The 13,107-nt window shown below is 37.4% G+C and overlaps 1 non-coding gene across 1 annotated transcript; it reads right to left on the bottom strand.

Annotated features, from left to right (window-relative positions):
• Positions 1-12,434: 12,434 nt before the first annotated feature.
• Positions 12,435-12,541, bottom strand: LOC141669326 (small nucleolar RNA R71). The gene has a single exon (XR_012553613.1). It is a non-coding gene; the product is annotated as a small nucleolar RNA R71 (small nucleolar RNA).
• Between the last annotated feature and the right edge of the window lie 566 nt (positions 12,542-13,107).

Here is a 13,107-nt window from a genome sequence, read left to right as displayed (position 1 = left end):
TTTTCCCTTTTAGGCAATTTAATTATTGCTCTCTGTTGAATGAATTACGGACATTATATAAACAAAGTATCAGCTTTGCTTTAGCCTTTAAAAGAATCTTGAAAGGGTTTGAAATGGAAGGTGAGATGTAAGCGGACCTAATGGAGGAATTGCAAAGCCAGCTAGTAAAACCCGATAAAAAAGCAAAATCTGGAGAAGGTACCGATAACCACCTATACTCTATAAGACTAAATCAGTTGTTTCCACAAAAAAAAATCCGACTTCAATATTACCGGAGGTAAATATGAGGGGGAGGGTTGAACCTACATTTTCATACAAGGAGTCAAGGACTGGTAAATGTATAACTATGATATTATAACCTGAGATTCCATTGAAAGTTGTACTTATCATCAGTAGTCCTTCAGGGACTTGTTGTTCCTCACTCCTGTGAGTGAGGGGTACATTGTTACCACTTACCAGGAGTAATATAGAATTTGTTTGACTGCACCATCATAGTTTGGCGCTTACATCACACTCTAACATTTCGTGCAGTGTGTAGATAAGGTGTACTTATTCATTTCTCTCTCCGACAATTTTTTTTAAATTTCAGAACTATCCCTCCTGTATTTGAATTATTAACAGGTTATCTCTATGCAGCAGGAGTTCCCTCCAAAATGACACAACATTAAGCTAAAATTAAATAAAACCCAGAATTTCATTATAGATGGATCAAATTACAATGTGTATTATCTACAGATTGCACATTTGTAATATGAGTTGTTTTCACGGTTTTTCCCTGGCATGAGGCATATCATAAGAAATTAGGTGTCAAATTTGATTGCTTGCTTTCTGATTAATATGATAGACTCTCACAAAAATCTTAATCGATAAAAATTACCCAACTCATACAATAATTACTTAGATAAACCTTCATTTTAATCCATCTTGTGACGACTATGAAATATATGAACAAGCAAATCTTCTTATGATACTTAACGTAGTAGATATTCTGATGGTGTCGAATCCGACAATAACTAATGAAATACTACAAAATTTAAATGATATTTTGCATAGATTTTCTATTGTTGTTTGCGCATAGGTATATAATAATAAGCACAATTTTTTACGAATTTGACTATTGGTAAAATTGGTCTAAATGTACAAAGGTCCCTTAACATTAAAATCAATTTCATTAATAAAAAATAATATATAAGAGTTTGTGTTTACTGTGCTCAGGATGAGGATACAGTAAAAAAACCGATTTTGTAGAATTGAAATTTCGGTTGAGAACCCAACTAAACTTTTTATATGTTCTGACAAACACTTTAGTAGTCACATGATCTCGTCACACGATTAAACAATAAACTCTACTTAAAGTAATCTGTCTCTTCTGTTTAGAACACGAAATAAAGGTCATTAGTACTTTAATAATCCTTTACTCGAGGAAAGTGAGCCGTTTGTGGTTGATTAAGCGGCTATGCTCTCGTCATTAAGATCTCAATTTCAAAATTTATAATATAGTAATCGTTGTTTGATTCGAGGTTAGTTTATGCAGTAATCAGAACTTCTATCATTCTTCAATATATGAAGCAAATCACTAATTAGAACTTATATGATCCAATATAGTGTTCGGTAATAAACTAATACAGGGGCGCAACAATGAGACAGTTATATATATCACAATTAATAAGTACAGGTAATAAACCAAATAACGAAACAAAACACGAAGACAAAACAACAAGATTAATAATCAGTAACTGAATTGACAAAGAGATGATAGAATACTTAGCTCTAACAGAAACTATAACAAATCTGAAAGAACGAATAACAGCTGAGTCGCCTAATCTTCAAGAAGCCTAAACTGTTCTTGAATAGATTATTACCCCACTTACGTTGTTTTGAGTCGTAGCAATATCGCTTACAGGATAAAACAACACAGAGTACTTCGTCCACAGATACATAACACTCAACAACGACCCGTACCTCAGTCCGCCTAGAAAAACTATGCTATAATCTGTATATTATGGAGGAGAGAAAGAGAGAGATAGCAGTTGGGGTTTCACAATTATGTGATTGGCGTTATCTCTTTCCAACATTTTAGTCTGTATGTTATACAAAATAAAAACGTAACTGAAGATATGCATTAATTAAAATAAATATTCTGGCTTAATATGTATTTAATAGAATATTTCCAGAATCAGAAACGTAACAGTCAGCCAATCAGGATTAACTACAGCAAATCCTGACCCAGCAAATCCTGATCAGACATCAGGATTTTTCAGCTTGCAAATCCTGACTCAGGGTGTCAGGATCAGTATCAGCAATATCCATCAATGAATAATGCACAACAAATTCATCAACGGATAATGCACATTGTACTTCAACGGATAAATCTATCAACGAATACTGAGTTATGTGCATCAACGGATATTGCTTAACAAATCCTTATTGTTATACAGATTCAATATTCATAATAAAATAATATAATAAGTCAGTAAATATTTTAATTAAACAAGCAGTAAAATTCCTCGCCCAGGTGTACGCCGAGACATTCGCCCAAATCGCCCTTCGACCCGAGTCGAGTTGAGTCGAGTTGTGACGTGGCGTGGCGTGGCGAGGCGAGGCGGCGGCATGCACACCCACATGCCTTAGTAGTTGTATACTACTCTTGCACATGGTACTATATAAAACACTCCACCCCTCTTTAAATTATCAATATGGGACAAAACCCACAAACCCAATTCAAACTACTAACTTCACCTCAATTTCTATATGAATTAAACTAAGAAAATAACTTAAATTCAAACATGAAAGTTTAAGTCCTCATATCAAGGATCAACCTCCAACAATTAGTTTTAGGAAATTACATCAAGAACATGTCTAAAACATGCATCAAACTTTCCATTTTCTAACAATCCCCTACAAATCCATACAGAAATGCATATCAGATTTTATCATGACTTGCTTTTCAGAGTTGGTACCCTTCCGGGTTTTAACCCTCCTAAGTCCCCTACCTAGATGGCTACCGGATATAGATGAAATATTTCAACTTGAATCTCTATCCGTTTGATGTAACCACACTCCATAGATGATGACAAGTCAAAAAGCTATGGTGCAGATCTACGGCTTTGAGACGTTATAGTCGTGTATCGATCATGTTCGTCGAATACTTCAAGGAATAACCCTTTCCTCTAATTGCGACCTTACAATTATATTCGCTTAGCTGGGCATCTCCAAAGATGTACTGCCAACATCTAGTCTTACGACTTGACCCCATTCAGAATTTATAAATCCTGACACTGTATTTGGTCCATAAGTATTTATCAAATCCTGATCCAAAACTGTTTCCATCAGAGTTTATTAAAGCTCTTGCTAACTAGAAGTTCAAGTACTTCTTAAGGTTTACAGGGGATAGACTCAGATACATAAATATCTAAATGTATATGGTAGATGTACTACCAATTCATCCTTATAACTTGTTATTAACACATTGAATACACTTCGAGGGATCTCCTCTCAGGTGTATTGGGTTTCCGCTGTTGATGAATCATGATGGGTTACAAGTCCCATCCCAACCTCGACTTAAGGACTACAGCATGCTCAAGCCCCTTGATCAGCGGATCAGCTGTATTATCTTGAGTTCATACGAACTCTATAGCAATAATCATATCAGACACAAGACCCATTATAGACTTCAGTCTAACTTGTATGTGTCCCTTTGTCTTAGCATTATATTTCACACTTCTGATCTTGTCGATAGTTGTATAGATGTCACAATGAACACAAATGACAGGAAGTGGCTTGCTTACTACTAGTAACATTGACATGAGTCCATGTAACCATTTAGCCTCCGTCCTCGTGACATCAAGTGCACACAACTCAGCCTCAAAAGTATACCGAGTAATCAAAGTCTGTCTAAAAGACTTCCAGGATACAGCTCCACCCGCAAGGGTAAACACATATCCAGTCACTCCATTGGAACCGGTTTTCTTAGCTATCCAACTTGCATCATTGTACCCCTCGAGTACCTCCGGAAATCTCCGGTAATGCAAGCCAAGGGAAATAGTTCCCTTGAGATAACTAAAAACTCTATCAAGTGCCTCCCAATGAGTCTTATTTGGACAGCTTATATTTCTAGCTAACTTAGACACAATATATGAAATATCTGGTCTAGTCACATTAGCAAGATATTGCAAACTCCTAATAATCTGAGAATACATTAACTGAGACACAGGACGAAGACCTTTCGAACCCGGAGCTTCAGTAGGGCATTTGTAATTTTTATCCTGTATTTGTGATTGATACTCAAGCCTTCGGGCTTCGTACTTTATTGCCTTAAGGCTTTATATTGATGTAATATTTTCCTTTGCCTTTTTTTTAGCATTTTTTCTTCTGTCGTAACCTTTATTGCATCTTCGGCTTAATTTTTTTCTTAGCAATTTTATGTAATATTTGACTTCGGCCCCGAGTGTTAAGGGGGCAAGTTGCAAGCTCGAAGGGAAACCTTGGGCCATTAATACTCAATAAGAGCTCTTATCGTTTTGGGAGAAGGAATAGCATTCGTTGGGGATTTCCCCTAGGCCTGTCTTCCTTCGTTCCAGCAGTCAATGATTGTACTTATAAAAATTTAAACAAGTTCTTAGAAGACGAAGGGCTCGTTTTCTTCGGGATTGCCCCTAGACGAGACCTTCTTCGCTCCCAAAGTTCACTTGTAAAAATTTTGTATGAATTTTTTGGTCAAGGACGAAGGGCTTGTCTTCTTCGGGATCACCCTTAGACAAGGTCTTCTTCGTTCCTTCGACATCAATGTTCTTTTGTAACGAATAGAGATTTTAAGAGTAGGACGAAGGGGAATGTCTTTTTCTAAGATAGCCCTTAGACATTCTTCGGTCGTCCTCTCCGTGTCCATTTAAGTTATAATATTATAGCAGTTATAGGTAAAATGATAATATTCTCTTAAAGATTGCCCCTAGATAATCTTCATTTGTCATTTCATTCTAAGGCGAATTAAGTGTGGCGGGTGAAGGGTTTATCTTCTTCGGGATTTCCCCTAGATAATACTCATTCGCCCGCTCAATTTGTCATAATCTAAAGTAATAAAGTTGTGCGAAAGAAGTGCATTTTTAATTGATAATCAAGCCATCACACATTTCACATGTAGTTTAGAATGTACAAATGAGAAATAAAAGACATTTCTCTTACTGATGAAATTTTCGAAGGTGACTAGCATGCCAAGTGTTCTTGACGATTTCTTCGACCACGATTTCCAACTTGTAAGTTCCGGGACGAACGATCTCAATCACTTTGTAAGGTCCTTCCCAATTTGGCTAAAGCTTTCCTTGTCTTGTTGGCATGGATGTAGCTAACTCCCGTAGGACCAAGTCGCCAACACCGAATGATCTTTTCTTCACACCCGAATCATAATATTGAGCGGCTTGTAGTAGGTATTTTAGGTTTCTTTGGTGAGCTGCTTCCCTTTCCTATTCTAAAAAGTTTATGTTTACCCTTATTCCGAAGTTATTGACTTCCACGTTATACACTTATGTTCGATATGACTCTAAGCCCACTTTGACCGGAACTAGGGGATCTGTCCCATATGCCAGCCTAAAAGTGGTTTCCCCGATCGATGATCCAGGAGCTGCTCGGTAAGCCCATCAAACCCAGGGTAGCTCTTCGGCCCATCTTCTTTGGTTTTGCCCAATCTCTTAATCCCTTGGAAGATTATCTTGTTGGCCGCTTCGATTGCCCCGTTTCCTTGTGGGTGTGCGACTGAACTGAACTTTTGTTGTACTCCGAAGTGGTGCAAAAATTTCGGAATTTATTCCCGACAAACTGAGTTTCATTGTCCGATAAACATACCTTCGGAATCCTGAAACTTAGGATGATTTGCTCAAGGAAAAATTTCTTGGCCGCTTCTTCAGTTATGGCGGATAGCGGCTTGGCTTCGACCCACTTGGTCATGTAGTCGATGGTGATTATGCAGTATTTCGCTTATCTTGTGCTAATGGGAAGGATGCCGACGATATCTACGGCCCACATGGAAAATGGAATGGGGCTGAGTACCGAGGCCATTTCTTTTGGGGGCTGTTTTGGCACTGTGGTGAAGAGTTCACATTATCTGCCCTTCGCTTGCATCGGATCGCAAAGTCGGCCAAAATAATCCTTGCCAAAGGATCTTAAAGGTAAGTGATCGACCGGCCAGATGTTTTCCTCAAATCCCTTCGTGTACCGTCTCTAAAGCATGTTTTTGCTCTTCGGGATTTAAGCACCTTAAGAGAGGCTGACTGTCCGAGCGATGATACATCGTCCACTGGCCATTGTGTAGCTTGATGCCCTGTACTTTACTTTTAAAGCTTCCTTTCGGTCGAAGGGAAGGATTCCTTTTTCCAGAAAATTCCGAAAGGGGGTCATCCAATCGGCGCCTTGGTGTATTTCAAGGCAGTCCTTTCTTTCGATCGAAGGCGTCTTGACTTTGGTGAGATAGATAGAACCAGTTACACTCTGTGTCTCATCCGAAGCTAGCCTGGATAGGGCGTCTGCCGACTGTTGTTCTCCCTGCCTATCTAACTTAACTCAAAAGTTTCAAATGCCAGAGAGGAATCTTTTGCCTAGCAGCATAGGCTTTCGTACGGGGGTCCCTTTGTTCTTATTTCCCCGAAAAATATTTGACTACCAGCATGGAGTCACTAAATTCCCTTAAGTGCTTCGCTTCAAGGCTTTGGGCTAACTCCATCCCAGCTAAAAGAGCTTCATATTTCGCTTCATTGTTGGTGAAGGGGAAGTTGAAATAAATGGCTTGACATATTTCAAACCCGTCAGGACTAGACAAGATTAGCCCGACCCCGCACTTTTTTCCGGCAACCGAACTATCAACAAAAAGCTTCTACTTTCCCAGTGTCCGAATGAGTTGTTCCTCAGGTACAAGGTCCTTTGGTCCTGAGAACATGCATTCGGCCATAAAATCTGCCAGTGTTTGGGCTTTGATCGTTGTTCGGGTGATGAACTCGAGGTCGTATTCTCCCAGCTTGGTGGTTCAAGCTACCACCCTTCCTAAAGCTTCTGGCCTTGTCAAAAAAAAATTTTAACGGTTTATCGATGACTATCTGAACTTTTCGGCCTTGGAAATAATGTCGCAATTTTCGGGAGGCCATGACCAACCCGTTAGTTTGTGTGTCCTAGAGAAACACTATTATGTTTATGTTATGAGATATTTGGATTATTAATTACGATTCTATGGATTATTCTTTAGTAATTTATTAAATCTTTATTTTCTGTGATAAAATATTAGATTAATAAATGTCCTTGGAATATGATATGTAAATCTATACCTCTAAGTACATGACTTAGAAATGAGATTATGAGAATAGTATTAATATTTTTAAAGGTCCCTAGTCAAGTATTATTGTTAAGGGACGATAATAAATATACTGAGACTATCTGATGATCACATCTCATTGATCATAGGTATGGTGATACTAAAGTCAAAACACAGACACATGTATTAGATACATGGTGCTGGATTGACCAGTTGTGAGATACTAAATGTTTATAGTGTCATAAGTTAATCTCATAGTGATAATGATGTATTGGTCCTTAGACGGTTAGACCGAAAGTCATTATATTTCTATACGAGAATTAATATACTTCGATACTATTGAAAGTTATCCTTGACCGGGTAATAATAAAAGTAGACATTGGGTATATTATGAATCGTATGAGAAATATGAATGAACTATATAGGATTGAGCCCTCCTACATTAAGGAGTGATATTAATGGCCTCTTGATTGAGTAAGACTATAAAATGCATGGCCATGCTCAAATACTGATTTGTTTAATAGTTTACTTATTGATCAAGGAAACAAGGATTAAACGTTAACGGAGGATGACACAATGCATGCCTCAAGTTTGATCTATAATATAAGGTTAAATAGATTATATTACATTGTACATTATTCATGAAAGGTTTAATTAAATCACCAATTATTATTATTACTTGGATAACATTGATGTATTACTAGATGCCACTCATTGTCTATAATTTTATTATTAGAAAATAAAATTATTGCCAACGTAATAATAACTTAAAGGGTCACACACAAAGAACGTTTAAAACAAAGTGTTATTTGAATTATAAATTTAAATATTTAAGTATTATTAATTCAAATTTAATTATTAAATTAATTAAGTGAGACTTGATTAATTATATATATATTAGAATTCGAATTTAATAGTAATAAAAAATCTGAAATCAGAATGGGTTATTTTCAGAAGCCCATTAGGTTTAGAGTTAGTCCATAATCTCTCTTCCCTATTTATACATTAAGATGTATATTTTTAGGGTAGTCATAATTCGTTTTTAAGAAAAACCCTAGCAGCACTACATCTTAGAGAGGCTAAAGATTAAAGAGAGAGAGGATGAGGCAACCAAATTGGCTGGTACCTGCTTCGGTGATTGTTGGACGATTGTACGTTCGTGTGGATACATTGGAGAACAGATCTTTGCAAGGAGGGTTGCTGTGATTTATCAAGATCAGAACTTCCATTACAATCATATGGAAAGCTTATTAAGGTACATGATCCTATTCTCCATAATTATCCAGACATTATACATAGATCCTGCGGTAGGGATTCAAAATTTTTGTTTTCCGTTGCGTTTTTCTGCCTTGAATCCATAATCTTGGTCAATTGAAGAGAAATGGGCTAAGGAAGGAGTGGAATTTCTTCTTTGATTGCATTACAAGGGCATTTAACAACAAGTGCACATATTTTGATGCTCTTCCAATCATGACACAATAAATTGGGTACTCTATAATTCATTGTATAAATTATGATTTTGGTAGAGTTGTTTTACAGCTTATAGGGGATAGATTAACAGCTGATAGGAATGTAGTATACTATGCCAGATTTTGTCAGTTAATTTTTAATGTCTGTTTCCCTGATACCCCAATCCCTGCTAATCAAATTGTGTCAGTTTTTAAGCTCACCAAGAGAGCCTTCTCTGATCTTATTTCTAAAGATTCAGAAAAGACTGCTCTAGCTCCTATGAGGTTTCCAGTAATTGCCAGGAACTTGCTAATTGCAAGACTTCCTGAGATTTATGGATTGCCAAACAAATAGAGCGCTAAACTGCTAGAAATAACAGTTGATAACCCACCTATAGCTAATCCCGACACTATAACCCAAACATTTACTCAAACAAAATCTACCTCAGGTGTCTCCCAAATGAAACCTATTGTAAAAAGGAAGAAACCATCAAAAGATGATGCTAGGGTTAATATTTCTAATGAGAACCCACAGGACATTATTGTCCAATCTGCTAGGCCTTCTGGTCAAAGAGCAAATGCTGAAGTAGCACAGAAAAGAGGTTCAGTACAAGCTTCTCATTCTTCTAAGCCTTCAGAATTCGTTAAGAGAAAGCTTGTGCTAGCTGAGTCAGAATCAGAGGATGAGGACAATGCTACCTTATCATCTAAATTCAAAAAGTTAAATCATGATTACACTTAGAGTCTAGTTGTATTATCAACTGATGAGGGAAGTGATGCTATTCAAATTGATCCAAGCCCGAGACTAAAGATCAAGAAGAAGAAATTGGTCAAAACCTACATTGCTCAAAATCTGATGCAGATCAAGAAAGAAACTGTTGAGGAGACATATGGTGCAACTACTGGTACTGATCAATAGACTAGTGAAATTACTGATACCCTTGTGACAATTATTGATTCTCCAACACAGAAGAAAAGAGTGAGAGAGGTCACTTATGAGCAAGTAGAAAGATCTATCAAGAGGCTACAGAAACAAGGGTTGTTTCCGGATCAAGCACACAAAAACCTTTATCTCAAAGGGATGCAGTAGCTACTACAAATTCTGATCCTATCACACAAGAACCTGTACTTCAAAATAGTACAACAAACTTTCTTCAAGTGGAGCCTCTTGCTGAAAAGTCCATTCAAGCATAGCATAATGAAGCAACTGCACAGGTCACAGCTGAAGTTGCAAGAATAAAAATCATTTGCCAGTCTATAAAAAAGCATACTTCAAAGCATAGAGCTGGTTTTCCATTTGTAGCAGCTTTGGAGTCACAAACTGAGGAGAGGAGTACACAAGAACCTGAATGTCAAAGTCATCCAGCAAAACCTGAATCTCCTGCCCCACAACAACCATTACCTCAAAGTGGTAGTGAAGGCTTAACTCCTGATCCAGTTATATTAACAATTTATCCTGAAGGAAGGGTACATCCAACATTCACATCAGCTGAACTTCTCTCAGTTCAACCATTGGATATCTACTAAGAAGCAGATCCTTCAAAAGCACAATGTATAAATACTGATATTTCTTTATCAGCATTTACTTCTAGTATAAATCCAGATGACATGAATGTGATTAGTGTTAAGTGGCATTTATATCCACTTAGAACGCTCTATAAAGGCTCGAATTGGTATTTTGTACTCAAGTTATTTGTTTATTTGATGTGTTTTGTAGTATTTTGCATTTCAGGACATATACAGGAAGAAGGGCTGGATTTTACATGATTTTATGCTTGAAGAGTGTCAGGAATGGAGCCTCGGTCAAGTTGCACAAGAAGCCAGCAGCTGCAAGCAAGAAAAGAAGAAATAATATTTTTTTTCCAGAAGGTCAGCGCGCCCGCGCTGTGTTAGTGAGCGCCCGCGCCAGAGTAGCAGAGTTAGAGCGTACCCGCGCTGGGATAGCGTGCGGCCGCGCCAGGGCGGTTTTCAGAAATCCTGATTCAAGTAGAAGATTGATTTTCCAGACTTTTCTTCTGAATGGGCTGCTATATAAAGACTATTTAAAGACGATTTTCATAACGAAGACTAAAGAGAAGACGACGAGAAGACCTAGGAGCACAAATACGATAAAGGAGAAGAAAAGCTTGTTTATACTTGTGATTCTTTGATTGAGTTATAATTTTGGATGCTTGTTTTCTTGTTTGTTGAACCTATTAATCTTGATTACATACTTTGATTATTTATTCAGTTTATAAAGACTTAGTTTATTATACCATGCTTTCATCGGAACCCAGGGTGATGAGGAGTTCAGTTATGGGCTAATCGTTATCGTGGGGTTCTAGCGGATTTACTTATGGATTTCAATAGTTAATTTGTTTCAATATCTTAGTTTGTGGTGATTGTATGATATCCTAGTATTGGTTGTGCTTATTCATCTTGTGAGCGTCGCAAAATTATAAGATAGTATGTTAATCTCTATTGAAGCGAAAGTGAATATAGGGGTTTAGAACTTGCCATGCTAGCATAGGTTCATGTATTTGTTATGCATGATTCGTAGGTAATTTTAACCATATTACTTGCCCTATGTAATCACGTTAGATAACTTGCACATTAAACTATTATGTTGTCTAATTCTATAGATATATAGGGTCTCAATATAATATGTGTCTATTCAACTTCTATCTCTTTTGTGGATGTCTAGTAGTAGGGTATTCGTGTAACTAAAGTTGGCATTTACTAGTTTCGTGTTATCTGATTAGTTGTCATCATCATTGCATGCTAAGGTTAAGAATAATGACTTTGAATGGAGTAGTAATGAAGTTAGAATCCCATGTTTGTCTCATATAGGTAATTCAACCCTCTTATTCTCTTAGTTAATTGTAGTTAGTATAATCTCTTAGTTTAATCAAAACCCAACTTGTTATTCATCTTAGCATTGAACGATAACCATATCATTGTTGCATAAGTGCATAAATTAAACTTAACCTAAACCAGTCTATGTGGGAACGAACTAGAAAGAATTCTATATTATTTGTGAACACATATAGTTGCGTGTAAAATTGGTGCGTGTTTTCATCCTAACAAGTTTTTGGCGCCGCTGCCGGAGACTCATGGTTTATTTTTAGTTTATGTGTTTGACATCAGTGGTCGTTAAAGTTCACTGACTCAGATATTTTACTTGTTGCTTGTTGCTTTTTCAGGTACTCTACAGAGTGTGTATGCTAACGCGTTCTCGATCTCGAAAGAGAACACTGGAAAAAACGGAGGAAGTAGTAGAAGAAGTCTTAGTTGAGAAAGTAGAAGAAGAAGCTCTTATTGCAATGGGAGAACCAAAAGTAAATCCGAAAGCTTTGATGGATTATTCTCATTCGAAGATCAATGATATTCAGTCTAGCATTGTCAGACCAGTCATCGCAGCTAACACTTTCAAAATCAAGGCTAGCACGATTCAGATGGTGCAGAACTCAGTCCAGTTTGGGGGTTCTCCATCGGAAGATCCTAACATGCATATTAGAGATTTCATTGAGATCTGCGACACTTTCAAATTCAACAATGTTTCTGAAGATGCTATAAAGCTAAGGCTTTTCCCATTCTCTCTGAGGGATAAAGCTAAGTGTTGGTTGCATTCTCTACCTCCAGGCTCTATCACCAAATGGGAAGATCTTGCTCAAAAGTTTCTCACTAAATTCTTCCTTATGGCAAAGACAGCTGCAATCAGAAACGCTCTTACTCAATTTGCGCAGCAATCTGGAAAGTATTTATGTGAAGCTTGGGATCCTTATAAGGAGATGCTTAAGAAGTGTCCTCATTATGGGATGCCTGACTGGATGATTATTAACTGCTTTTATAATAGCTTGGGAGCACAGTCTAGACCCATGCTTGATGCAGCATCAGGTGGAGCCTTATGGGCTAAGAGCTACGATGAAGCTTATGAGTTGATTGAACTGATGGCTGCTACTGAATACCATAACCCTTCTCAGAGACTACCTCACGGCAAGGTAGCAGGAATTCTGGAGGTGGATGCAGCTACTTCTATAGCTGCTCATCTTAAGGCTTTGACGATGAAGGTGGATTCTTTAACTAATTATGGAGTGAATCAGATCATTAGTGTTTGTGAGCTTTGTGCTGGTGCGTATGAGACAGAGCAGTGAGCTATTTCTAGTGAATCAGCTCAGTTTATGAGCAACTTTCAGAGGTCGCAGTACCCAGTTCCAGCCACCTATCATCCCAATAACCACAATCATCCTAACTTCAGTTGGAGCAACACTTAGAATATGGTTCAGCAGCCTTATCAGTAGTATGCAACAAAACAATGCAACCCTCCTGGTTTTCAGCAATCACAATATGCACCAAGACAACAACTTCAACTACAACAATCTAATG

The sequence above is a fragment of the Apium graveolens genome, chromosome 6 (genome assembly GCF_009905375.1).
Source record: "Apium graveolens cultivar Ventura chromosome 6, ASM990537v1, whole genome shotgun sequence".
Taxonomy (NCBI): domain Eukaryota; kingdom Viridiplantae; phylum Streptophyta; class Magnoliopsida; order Apiales; family Apiaceae; genus Apium; species Apium graveolens.
Note: the sequence above shows the minus strand (reverse complement) of the source record. Positions and strands in the feature narration are given on the sequence as shown.